Below are 12,512 nucleotides of genomic sequence, written 5' to 3'. Positions count from 1 at the left end.
TATATCAGCAATGGAGAAAGTCAGGGCTGCAGATGCTGGAGATTGGAGTCAGTTTGCTGCACCACTGTGCAGAATATCAACAATACCGGTTAAGTTTTCTGCTGGAGTTCAAAGTGTAGTAAAGTTCTCGCGCCCGTTGTCCGCCGGCGCATTGGTGGTTCAGTGGTAGAATTCTCGCCTGCCACGCGGGAGGCCCGGGTTCGATTCCCGGCCAATACATTGCCGCTCCCTTTATTTCGAATGCTGCACGGCATAACCGAGTTCAGCCCGATGCAAAGTCTGTTTCGCCTGGCTGCAGACTCACCGATGTCCTGCTGCGCGCGCGGTTAACAGACATGTGTTCACTCCTCGTGTGGGATCGGATAGAAATCTCCGCCCCACACTGCGCTACAGGCTCCATTTTTGAGCATTTTCATGACGGAATCCATAGGTTTCTGGAAACTAATGGCATTAAGTAAAATCGACATAGTGAGATGACCGGCCGTGATCCCAGAATGATGGGCCAGACTGCATACGCCGAATGAGATTAGAGTGGTGCTGGAAAAGCACTGCGGGGCAGGCAGCATCCGAGGACCATCAAAATCGACCTCTCGGGCAGGAGTCCTTCATCAGGAAGGGTACTGTCATATATCCAAACATCTTCTGCTGCTTCATCAGTGACCTTCCTTCTGTCATATAGTCAGAAGTGTGCATTTTTGTTCACGATTGCATAATGATAGCACCACTGACAACTCCTCAGATACTGAAGCAGACCATACTAGGTTCAAATCCAGAAATCCAATGCCCTCTGACGAACGCAATCGTCTTTCTTTGTGCTAGATGTGACTCCAACCAGTGGATAAACAAAGATTGTAAACCTACTCAGTTCTTCACAACAGAGCGTCATTGATGTTCTCGCATTCAATATCTTTGAATAATGAGTGGCACAGACAGAGTCAATAGCCGGAGTCATAGTTTGAAGATATTAGGAGGAAAGTATCAAGGAGACGTCAGAGGTAGGATCTTTACGCAGAGAGTTGCGAATGCATGGAATGGGTTGCCAGCTGTGGTGGTGGAAGCAGAGTCATTGGGGTCATTTAAGGAACTGCTGGACGTGTACATGGAGAGCAGTGAGTTGAGGGTTGCGTAGGTTACATTACATTAGGATGAAACCTCGGCACAACATCGTGGGCCAAAGGGCCTGTTCTGTGCTGTACTTTTCTATGTTCTATGTTCTATTTGAGGCTGGATTGGAGAAATAGTTGGTATGTTTCCAAAACCAAGGGATGTGCAGGAAAGTGAAGTTGATCATTAACGATGGCATGCAGGCTTGATCTGTGGGCTCTTTCTATCACCATCTCTATGTTCTTGTGTTTATAAATATGAGTCGTGCTGATTGTGTGCACGTAACACGTTAATGTTATAATTCAAGTAGAACTCATTTCCTTTTTAAGAATAGCGTTCTCCACTTGGTCAGGAACCATCTAGGCAAACTATAATTTGCACGTAATAATTTTGAGCCTCGAATCCTAGTTGTATTATTTACTTTATATATTTTGAAATAAAAATCAGTGTTCAGATCAAATCAAACCAGTCAAACAAAGAGCGCTTCATTGCGATTTTCCTACTTGGTTTCTCGCTATATCAGCAATGGAGAAAGTCAGGGCTGCAGATGCTGGAGATTGGAGTCAGTTTGCTGCACCACTGTGCAGAATATCAACAATACCGGTTAAGTTTTCTGCTGGAGTTCAAAGTGTAGTAAAGTTCTCGCGCACGTTGTCCGCCGGCGCATTGGTGGTTCAGTGGTAGAATTCTCGCCTGCCACGCGGGAGGCCCGGGTTCGATTCCCGGCCAATGCATTGCCGCTCCCTTTATTTCGAATGCTGCACGGCAGAACCGAGTTCAGCCCGATGCAAAGTCTGTTTCGCCTGGCTGCAGACTCACCGATGTCCTGCTGCGCGCGCGGTTAACAGACATGTGTTCACTCCTCGTGTGGGATCGGATAGAAATCTCCGCCCTGCGCTGCAGGCTCCATTTTTGAGCATTTGCATGACGGAATCCATAGGTTTCTGGAAACTAATGGCATTAAGTAAAATCGACATAGTGAGATGACCGGCCGTGATCGCAGAATGATGGGCCAGACTGCATACGCCGAATGAGATTAGAGTGGTGCTGGAAAAGCACTGCGGGGCAGGCAGCATCCGAGGACCAGCAAAATCGACCTCTCGGGCAGGAGTCCTTCATCAGGAAGGGTACTGTCATATATCCAAACATCTTCTGCTGCTTCATCAGTGACCTTCCTTCTGTCATATAGTCAGAAGTGTGCATTTTTGTTCACGATTGCATAATGATAGCACCACTGACAACTCCTCAGATACTGAAGCAGACCATACTAGGTTCAAATCCAGAAAGCCAATGCCCTCTGACGAACGCAATCGTCTTTCTTTGTGCTAGATGTGACTCCAACCAGTGGATAAACAAAGATTGTAAACCTACTCAGTTCTTCACAACAGAGCGTCATTGATGTTCTCGCATTCAATATCTTTGAATAATGAGTGGCACAGACAGAGTCAATAGCCGGAGTCATAGTTTGAAGATATTAGGAGGAAAGTATCAAGGAGACGTCAGAGGTAGGATCTTTACGCAGAGAGTTGCGAATGCATGGAATGGGTTGCCAGCTGTGGTGGTGGAAGCAGAGTCATTGGGTTCATTTAAGGAACTGCTGGACGTGTACATGGAGGGTGTGTTGAGGGTTGCGTAGGTTACATTACATTAGGATGAAACCTCGGCACAACATCGTGGGCCAAAGGGCCTGTTCTGTGCTGTACTTTTCTATGTTCTATGTTCTATTTGAGGCTGGATTGGAGAAATAGTTGGTATGTTTCCAAAACCAAGGGATGTGCAGGAAAGTGAAGTTGATCATTAACGATAGCGAGCAGGCTTGATCTGTGGGCTATTTCTATCACCATCTCTATGTTCTTGTGTTTATAAATATGAGTTGTGCTGATTGTGTGCACGTAACACGTTAATGTTATAATTCAAGTAGAACTCATTTCCTTTTTAAGAATAGCGTTCTCCACTTGGTCAGGAACCATCTAGGCAAACTATAATTTGCACGTAATAATTTTGAGCCTCGAATCCTAGTTGTATTATTTACTTTATATATTTTGAAATAAAAATCAGTGTTCAGATCAAATCAAACCAGTCAAACAAAGAGCACTTCATTGCGATTTTCCTACTTGGTTTCTCGCTATATCAGCAATGGAGAAAGTCAGGGCTGCAGATGCTGGAGATTGGAGTCAGTTTGCTGCACCACTGTGCAGAATATCAACAATACCGGTTAAGTTTTCTGCTGGAGTTCAAAGTGTAGTAAAGTTCTCGCGCACGTTGTCCGCCGGCGCATTGGTCGTTCAGTGGTAGAATTCTCGCCTGCCACGCGGGAGGCCCGGGTTCGATTCCCGGCCAATGCATTGCCGCTCCCTTTATTTCGAATGCTGCACGGCATAACCGAGTTCAGCCCGATGCAAAGTCTGTTTCGCCTGGCTGCAGACTCACCGATGTCCTGCTGCGCGCGCGGTTAACAGACATGTGTTCGCTCCTCGTGTGGGATCGGATAGAAATCTCCGCCCCACACTGCGCTGCAGGCTCCATTTTTGAGCATTTTCATGACGGAATCCATAGGTTTCTGGAAACTAATGGCATTAAGTAAAATCGACATAGTCAGATGACCGGCCGTGATCCCAGAATGATGGGCCAGACTGCATACGCCGAATGAGATTAGAGTGGTGCTGGAAAAGCACTGCGGGGCAGGCAGCATCCGAGGACCAGCAAAATCGACCTCTCGGGCAGGAGTCCTTCATCAGGAAGGGTACTGTCATATATCCAAACATCTTCTGCTGCTTCATCAGTGACCTTCCTTCTGTCATATAGTCAGAAGTGTGCATTTTTGTTCACGATTGCATAATGATAGCACCACTGACAACTCCTCAGATACTGAAGCAGACCATACTAGGTTCAAATCCAGAAAGCCAATGCCCTCTGACGAACGCAATCGTCTTTCTTTGTGCTAGATGTGACTCCAACCAGTGGATAAACAAAGATTGTAAACCTACTCAGTTCTTCACAACAGAGCGTCATTGATGTTCTCGCATTCAATATCTTTGAATAATGAGTGGCACAGACAGAGTCAATAGCCGGAGTCATAGTTTGAAGATATTAGGAGGAAAGTATCAAGGAGACGTCAGAGGTAGGATCTTTACGCAGAGAGTTGCGAATGCATGGAATGGGTTGCCAGCTGTGGTGGTGGAAGCAGAGTCATTGGGTTCATTTAAGGAACTGCTGGACGTGTACATGGAGGGTGTGTTGAGGGTTGCGTAGGTTACATTACATTAGGATGAAACCTCGGCACAACATCGTGGGCCAAAGGGCCTGTTCTGTGCTGTACTTTTCTATGTTCTATGTTCTATTTGAGGCTGGATTGGAGAAATAGTTGGTATGTTTCCAAAACCAAGGGATGTGCAGGAAAGTGAAGTTGATCATTAACGATAGCGAGCAGGCTTGATCTGTGGGCTATTTCTATCACCATCTCTATGTTCTTGTGTTTATAAATATGAGTTGTGCTGATTGTGTGCACGTAATAATTCAACGTGCATGTTATAATTCAAGTAGAACTCATTTCCTTTTTAAGAATAGCGTTCTCCACTTGGTCAGGAACCATCTAGGCAAACTATAATTTGCACGTAATAATTTTGAGCCTCGAATCCTAGTTGTATTATTTACTTTATATATTTTGAAATAAAAATCAGTGTTCAGATCAAATCAAACCAGTCAAACAAAGAGCGCTTCATTGCGATTTTCCTACTTGGTTTCTCGCTATATCAGCAATGGAGAAAGTCAGGGCTGCAGATGCTGGAGATTGGAGTCAGTTTGCTGCACCACTGTGCAGAATATCAACAATACCGGTTAAGTTTTCTGCTGGAGTTCAAAGTGTAGTAAAGTTCTCGCACACGTTGTCCGCCGGCGCATTGGTGGTTCAGTGGTAGAATTCTCGCCTGCCACGCGGGAGGCCCGGGTTCGATTCCCGGCCAATGCATTGCCGCTCCCTTTATTTCGAATGCTGCACGGCATAACCGAGTTCAGCCCGATGCAAAGTCTGTTTCGCCTGGCTGCAGACTCACCGATGTCCTGCTGCGCGCGCGGTTAACAGACATGTGTTCACTCCTCGTGTGGGATCGGATAGAAATCTCCGCCCCACGCTGCGCTGCAGGCTCCATTTTTGAGCATTTTCATGACGGAATCCATAGGTTTCTGGAAACTAATGGCATTAAGTAAAATCGACATAGTGAGATGACCGGCCGTGATCCCAGAATGATGGGCCAGACTGCATACGCCGAATGAGATTAGAGTGGTGCTGGAAAAGCACTGCGGGGCAGGCAGCATCCGAGGACCAGCAAAATCGACCTCTCGGGCAGGAGTCCTTCATCAGGAAGGGTACTGTCATATATCCAAACATCTTCTGCTGCTTCATCAGTGACCTTCCTTCTGTCATATAGTCAGAAGTGTGCATTTTTGTTCACGATTGCATAATGATAGCACCACTGACAACTCCTCAGATACTGAAGCAGACCATACTAGGTTCAAATCCAGAAAGCCAATGCCCTCTGACGAACGCAATCGTCTTTCTTTGTGCTAGATGTGACTCCAACCAGTGGATAAACAAAGATTGTAAACCTACTCAGTTCTTCACAACAGAGCGTCATTGATGTTCTCGCATTCAATATCTTTGAATAATGAGTGGCACAGACAGAGTCAATAGCCGGAGTCATAGTTTGAAGATATTAGGAGGAAAGTATCAAGGAGACGTCAGAGGTAGGATCTTTACGCAGAGAGTTGCGAATGCATGGAATGGGTTGCCAGCTGTGGTGGTGGAAGCAGAGTCATTGGGGTCATTTAAGGAACTGCTGGACGTGTACATGGAGAGCAGTGAGTTGAGGGTTGCGTAGGTTACATTACATTAGGATGAAACCTCGGCACAACATCGTGGGCCAAAGGGCCTGTTCTGTGCTGTACTTTTCTATGTTCTATGTTCTATTTGAGGCTGGATTGGAGAAATAGTTGGTATGTTTCCAAAACCAAGGGATGTGCAGGAAAGTGAAGTTGATCATTAACGATGGCATGCAGGCTTGATCTGTGGGCTCTTTCTATCACCATCTCTATGTTCTTGTGTTTATAAATATGAGTTGTGCTGATTGTGTGCACGTAACACGTTAATGTTATAATTCAAGTAGAACTCATTTCCTTTTTAAGAATAGCGTTCTCCACTTGGTCAGGAACCATCTAGGCAAACTATAATTTGCACGTAATAATTTTGAGCCTCGAATCCTAGTTGTATTATTTACTTTATATATTTTGAAATAAAAATCAGTGTTCAGATCAAATCAAACCAGTCAAACAAAGAGCACTTCATTGCGATTTTCCTACTTGGTTTCTCGCTATATCAGCAATGGAGAAAGTCAGGGCTGCAGATGCTGGAGATTGGAGTCAGTTTGCTGCACCACTGTGCAGAATATCAACAATACCGGTTAAGTTTTCTGCTGGAGTTCAAAGTGTAGTAAAGTTCTCGCGCACGTTGTCCGCCGGCGCATTGGTCGTTCAGTGGTAGAATTCTCGCCTGCCACGCGGGAGGCCCGGGTTCGATTCCCGGCCAATGCATTGCCGCTCCCTTTATTTCGAATGCTGCACGGCATAACCGAGTTCAGCCCGATGCAAAGTCTGTTTCGCCTGGCTGCAGACTCACCGATGTCCTGCTGCGCGCGCGGTTAACAGACATGTGTTCGCTCCTCGTGTGGGATCGGATAGAAATCTCCGCCCCACACTGCGCTGCAGGCTCCATTTTTGAGCATTTTCATGACGGAATCCATAGGTTTCTGGAAACTAATGGCATTAAGTAAAATCGACATAGTCAGATGACCGGCCGTGATCCCAGAATGATGGGCCAGACTGCATACGCCGAATGAGATTAGAGTGGTGCTGGAAAAGCACTGCGGGGCAGGCAGCATCCGAGGACCAGCAAAATCGACCTCTCGGGCAGGAGTCCTTCATCAGGAAGGGTACTGTCATATATCCAAACATCTTCTGCTGCTTCATCAGTGACCTTCCTTCTGTCATATAGTCAGAAGTGTGCATTTTTGTTCACGATTGCATAATGATAGCACCACTGACAACTCCTCAGATACTGAAGCAGACCATACTAGGTTCAAATCCAGAAAGCCAATGCCCTCTGACGAACGCAATCGTCTTTCTTTGTGCTAGATGTGACTCCAACCAGTGGATAAACAAAGATTGTAAACCTACTCAGTTCTTCACAACAGAGCGTCATTGATGTTCTCGCATTCAATATCTTTGAATAATGAGTGGCACAGACAGAGTCAATAGCCGGAGTCATAGTTTGAAGATATTAGGAGGAAAGTATCAAGGAGACGTCAGAGGTAGGATCTTTACGCAGAGAGTTGCGAATGCATGGAATGGGTTGCCAGCTGTGGTGGTGGAAGCAGAGTCATTGGGGTCATTTAAGGAACTGCTGGACGTGTACATGGAGAGCAGTGAGTTGAGGGTTGCGTAGGTTACATTACATTAGGATGAAACCTCGGCACAACATCGTGGGCCAAAGGGCCTGTTCTGTGCTGTACTTTTCTATGTTCTATGTTCTATTTGAGGCTGGATTGGAGAAATAGTTGGTATGTTTCCAAAACCAAGGGATGTGCAGGAAAGTGAAGTTGATCATTAACGATGGCATGCAGGCTTGATCTGTGGGCTCTTTCTATCACCATCTCTATGTTCTTGTGTTTATAAATATGAGTTGTGCTGATTGTGTGCACGTAACACGTTAATGTTATAATTCAAGTAGAACTCATTTCCTTTTTAAGAATAGCGTTCTCCACTTGGTCAGGAACCATCTAGGCAAACTATAATTTGCACGTAATAATTTTGAGCCTCGAATCCTAGTTGTATTATTTACTTTATATATTTTGAAATAAAAATCAGTGTTCAGATCAAATCAAACCAGTCAAACAAAGAGCACTTCATTGCGATTTTCCTACTTGGTTTCTCGCTATATCAGCAATGGAGAAAGTCAGGGCTGCAGATGCTGGAGATTGGAGTCAGTTTGCTGCACCACTGTGCAGAATATCAACAATACCGGTTAAGTTTTCTGCTGGAGTTCAAAGTGTAGTAAAGTTCTCGCGCACGTTGTCCGCCGGCGCATTGGTGGTTCAGTGGTAGAATTCTCGCCTGCCACGCGGGAGGCCCGGGTTCGATTCCCGGCCAATGCATTGCCGCTCCCTTTATTTCGAATGCTGCACGGCATAACCGAGTTCAGCCCGATGCAAAGTCTGTTTCGCCTGGCTGCAGACTCACCGATGTCCTGCTGCGCGCGCGGTTAACAGACATGTGTTCGCTCCTCGTGTGGGATCGGATAGAAATCTCCGCCCCACACTGCGCTGCAGGCTCCATTTTTGAGCATTTTCATGACGGAATCCATAGGTTTCTGGAAACTAATGGCATTAAGTAAAATCGACATAGTGAGATGACCGGCCGTGATCCCAGAATGATGGGCCAGACTGCATACGCCGAATGAGATTAGAGTGGTGCTGGAAAAGCACTGCGGGGCAGGCAGCATCCGAGGACCAGCAAAATCGACCTCTCGGGCAGGAGTCCTTCATCAGGAAGGGTACTGTCATATATCCAAACATCTTCTGCTGCTTCATCAGTGACCTTCCTTCTGTCATATAGTCAGAAGTGTGCATTTTTGTTCACGATTGCATAATGATAGCACCACTGACAACTCCTCAGATACTGAAGCAGACCATACTAGGTTCAAATCCAGAAAGCCAATGCCCTCTGACGAACGCAATCGTCTTTCTTTGTGCTAGATGTGACTCCAACCAGTGGATAAACAAAGATTGTAAACCTACTCAGTTCTTCACAACAGAGCGTCATTGATGTTCTCGCATTCAATATCTTTGAATAATGAGTGGCACAGACAGAGTCAATAGCCGGAGTCATAGTTTGAAGATATTAGGAGGAAAGTATCAAGGAGACGTCAGAGGTAGGATCTTTACGCAGAGAGTTGCGAATGCATGGAATGGGTTGCCAGCTGTGGTGGTGGAAGCAGAGTCATTGGGGTCATTGAAGGAACTGCTGGACGTGTACATGGAGAGCAGTGAGTTGAGGGTTGCGTAGGTTACATTACATTAGGATGAAACCTCGGCACAACATCGTGGGCCAAAGGGCCTGTTCTGTGCTGTACTTTTCTATGTTCTATGTTCTATTTGAGGCTGGATTGGAGAAATAGTTGGTATGTTTCCAAAACCAAGGGATGTGCAGGAAAGTGAAGTTGATCATTAACGATGGCATGCAGGCTTGATCTGTGGGCTCTTTCTATCACCATCTCTATGTTCTTGTGTTTATAAATATGAGTTGTGCTGATTGTGTGCACGTAACACGTTAATGTTATAATTCAAGTAGAACTCATTTCCTTTTTAAGAATAGCGTTCTCCACTTGGTCAGGAACCATCTAGGCAAACTATAATTTGCACGTAATAATTTTGAGCCTCGAATCCTAGTTGTATTATTTACTTTATATATTTTGAAATAAAAATCAGTGTTCAGATCAAATCAAACCAGTCAAACAAAGAGCACTTCATTGCGATTTTCCTACTTGGTTTCTCGCTATATCAGCAATGGAGAAAGTCAGGGCTGCAGATGCTGGAGATTGGAGTCAGTTTGCTGCACCACTGTGCAGAATATCAACAATACCGGTTAAGTTTTCTGCTGGAGTTCAAAGTGTAGTAAAGTTCTCGCGCACGTTGTCCGCCGGCGCATTGGTGGTTCAGTGGTAGAATTCTCGCCTGCCACGCGGGAGGCCCGGGTTCGATTCCCGGCCAATGCATTGCCGCTCCCTTTATTTCGAATGCTGCACGGCATAACCGAGTTCAGCCCGATGCAAAGTCTGTTTCGCCTGGCTGCAGACTCACCGATGTCCTGCTGCGCGCGCGGTTAACAGACATGTGTTCACTCCTCGTGTGGGATCGGATAGAAATCTCCGCCCCACACTGCGCTGCAGGCTCCATTTTTGAGCATTTTCATGACGGAATCCATAGGTTTCTGGAAACTAATGGCATTAAGTAAAATCGACATAGTCAGATGACCGGCCGTGATCCCAGAATGATGGGCCAGACTGCATACGCCGAATGAGATTAGAGTGGTGCTGGAAAAGCACTGCGGGGCAGGCAGCATCCGAGGACCAGCAAAATCGACCTCTCGGGCAGGAGTCCTTCATCAGGAAGGGTACTGTCATATATCCAAACATCTTCTGCTGCTTCATCAGTGACCTTCCTTCTGTCATATAGTCAGAAGTGTGCATTTTTGTTCACGATTGCATAATGATAGCACCACTGACAACTCCTCAGATACTGAAGCAGACCATACTAGGTTCAAATCCAGAAAGCCAATGCCCTCTGACGAACGCAATCGTCTTTCTTTGTGCTAGATGTGACTCCAACCAGTGGATAAACAAAGATTGTAAACCTACTCAGTTCTTCACAACAGAGCGTCATTGATGTTCTCGCATTCAATATCTTTGAATAATGAGTGGCACAGACAGAGTCAATAGCCGGAGTCATAGTTTGAAGATATTAGGAGGAAAGTATCAAGGAGACGTCAGAGGTAGGATCTTGACGCAGAGAGTTGCGAATGCATGGAATGGGTTGCCAGCTGTGGTGGTGGAAGCAGAGTCATTGGGGTCATTTAAGGAACTGCTGGACGTGTACATGGAGAGCAGTGAGTTGAGGGTTGCGTAGGTTACATTACATTAGGATGAAACCTCGGCACAACATCGTGGGCCAAAGGGCCTGTTCTGTGCTGTACTTTTCTATGTTCTATGTTCTATTTGAGGCTGGATTGGAGAAATAGTTGGTATGTTTCCAAAACCAAGGGATGTGCAGGAAAGTGAAGTTGATCATTAACGATGGCATGCAGGCTTGATCTGTGGGCTCTTTCTATCACCATCTCTATGTTCTTGTGTTTATAAATATGAGTTGTGCTGATTGTGTGCACGTAACACGTTAATGTTATAATTCAAGTAGAACTCATTTCCTTTTTAAGAATAGCGTTCTCCACTTGGTCAGGAACCATCTAGGCAAACTATAATTTGCACGTAATAATTTTGAGCCTCGAATCCGAGTTGTATTATTTACTTTATATATTTTGAAATAAAAATCAGTGTTCAGATCAAATCAAACCAGTCAAACAAAGAGCACTTCATTGCGATTTTCCTACTTGGTTTCTCGCTATATCAGCAATGGAGAAAGTCAGGGCTGCAGATGCTGGAGATTGGAGTCAGTTTGCTGCACCACTGTGCAGAATATCAACAATACCGGTTAAGTTTTCTGCTGGAGTTCAAAGTGTAGTAAAGTTCTCGCGCACGTTGTCCGCCGGCGCATTGGTGGTTCAGTGGTAGAATTCTCGCCTGCCACGCGGGAGGCCCGGGTTCGATTCCCGGCCAATGCATTGCCGCTCCCTTTATTTCGAATGCTGCACGGCATAACCGAGTTCAGCCCGATGCAAAGTCTGTTTCGCCTGGCTGCAGACTCACCGATGTCCTGCTGCGCGCGCGGTTAACAGACATGTGTTCACTCCTCGTGTGGGATCGGAAAGAAATCTCCGCCCCACACTGCGCTGCAGGCTCCATTTTTGAGCATTTTCATGACGGAATCCATAGGTTTCTGGAAACTAATGGCATTAAGTAAAATCGACATAGTGAGATGACCGGCCGTGATCCCAGAATGATAGGCCAGACTGCATACGCCGAATGAGATTAGAGTGGTGCTGGAAAAGCACTGCGGGGCAGGCAGCATCCGAGGACCAGCAAAATCGACCTCTCGGGCAGGAGTCCTTCATCAGGAAGGGTACTGTCATATATCCAAACATCTTCTGCTGCTTCATCAGTGACCTTCCTTCTGTCATATCGTCAGAAGTGTGCATTTTTGTTCACGATTGCATAATGATAGCACCACTGACAACTCCTCAGATACTGAAGCAGACCATACTAGGTTCAAATCCAGAAAGCCAATGCCCTCTGACGAACGCAATCGTCTTTCTTTGTGCTAGATGTGACTCCAACCAGTGGATAAACAAAGATTGTAAACCTACTCAGTTCTTCACAACAGAGCGTCATTGATGTTCTCGCATTCAATATCTTTGAATAATGAGTGGCACAGACAGAGTCAATAGCCGGAGTCATAGTTTGAAGATATTAGGAGGAAAGTATCAAGGAGACGTCAGAGGTAGGATCTTTACGCAGAGAGTTGCGAATGCATGGAATGGGTTGCAGGCTGTGGTGGTGGAAGCAGAGTCATTGGGGTCATTTAAGGAACTGCTGGACGTGTACATGGAGAGCAGTGAGTTGAGGGTTGCGTAGGTTACATTACATTAGGATGAAACCTCGGCACAACATCGTGGGCCAAAGGGCCTGT

General features: G+C 45.9%; 8 non-coding genes across 8 annotated transcripts; all 8 read left to right on the top strand.

Annotated features, from left to right (window-relative positions):
* Window positions 1-148: 148 nt before the first annotated feature.
* On the top strand, window positions 149-219 carry trnag-gcc (transfer RNA glycine (anticodon GCC)). Its single transcript has one exon. It is a non-coding gene; the product is annotated as a tRNA-Gly (tRNA).
* A 1,548-nt stretch (window positions 220-1,767) lies between these two features.
* trnag-gcc (transfer RNA glycine (anticodon GCC)) lies at window positions 1,768-1,838 on the top strand. Its single transcript has one exon. It is a non-coding gene; the product is annotated as a tRNA-Gly (tRNA).
* A 1,540-nt stretch (window positions 1,839-3,378) lies between these two features.
* On the top strand, window positions 3,379-3,449 carry trnag-gcc (transfer RNA glycine (anticodon GCC)). The gene has a single exon. It is a non-coding gene; the product is annotated as a tRNA-Gly (tRNA).
* Window positions 3,450-5,000: 1,551 nt separating this feature from the next.
* Window positions 5,001-5,071, top strand: trnag-gcc (transfer RNA glycine (anticodon GCC)). Its single transcript has one exon. It is a non-coding gene; the product is annotated as a tRNA-Gly (tRNA).
* A 1,548-nt stretch (window positions 5,072-6,619) lies between these two features.
* On the top strand, window positions 6,620-6,690 carry trnag-gcc (transfer RNA glycine (anticodon GCC)). The gene has a single exon. It is a non-coding gene; the product is annotated as a tRNA-Gly (tRNA).
* Window positions 6,691-8,238: 1,548 nt separating this feature from the next.
* On the top strand, window positions 8,239-8,309 carry trnag-gcc (transfer RNA glycine (anticodon GCC)). Its single transcript has one exon. It is a non-coding gene; the product is annotated as a tRNA-Gly (tRNA).
* A 1,548-nt stretch (window positions 8,310-9,857) lies between these two features.
* Window positions 9,858-9,928, top strand: trnag-gcc (transfer RNA glycine (anticodon GCC)). Its single transcript has one exon. It is a non-coding gene; the product is annotated as a tRNA-Gly (tRNA).
* A 1,548-nt stretch (window positions 9,929-11,476) lies between these two features.
* Window positions 11,477-11,547, top strand: trnag-gcc (transfer RNA glycine (anticodon GCC)). Its single transcript has one exon. It is a non-coding gene; the product is annotated as a tRNA-Gly (tRNA).
* Window positions 11,548-12,512: the final 965 nt, after the last annotated feature.

This window comes from Chiloscyllium plagiosum, unplaced genomic scaffold (genome assembly GCF_037043375.1).
Source record: "Chiloscyllium plagiosum isolate Xiang-an unplaced genomic scaffold, Cpla_swu_hap1 HiC_scaffold_35, whole genome shotgun sequence".
Lineage (NCBI taxonomy): Eukaryota > Metazoa > Chordata > Chondrichthyes > Orectolobiformes > Hemiscylliidae > Chiloscyllium > Chiloscyllium plagiosum.
This window is presented reverse-complemented; position numbering and strand designations above follow the sequence as displayed.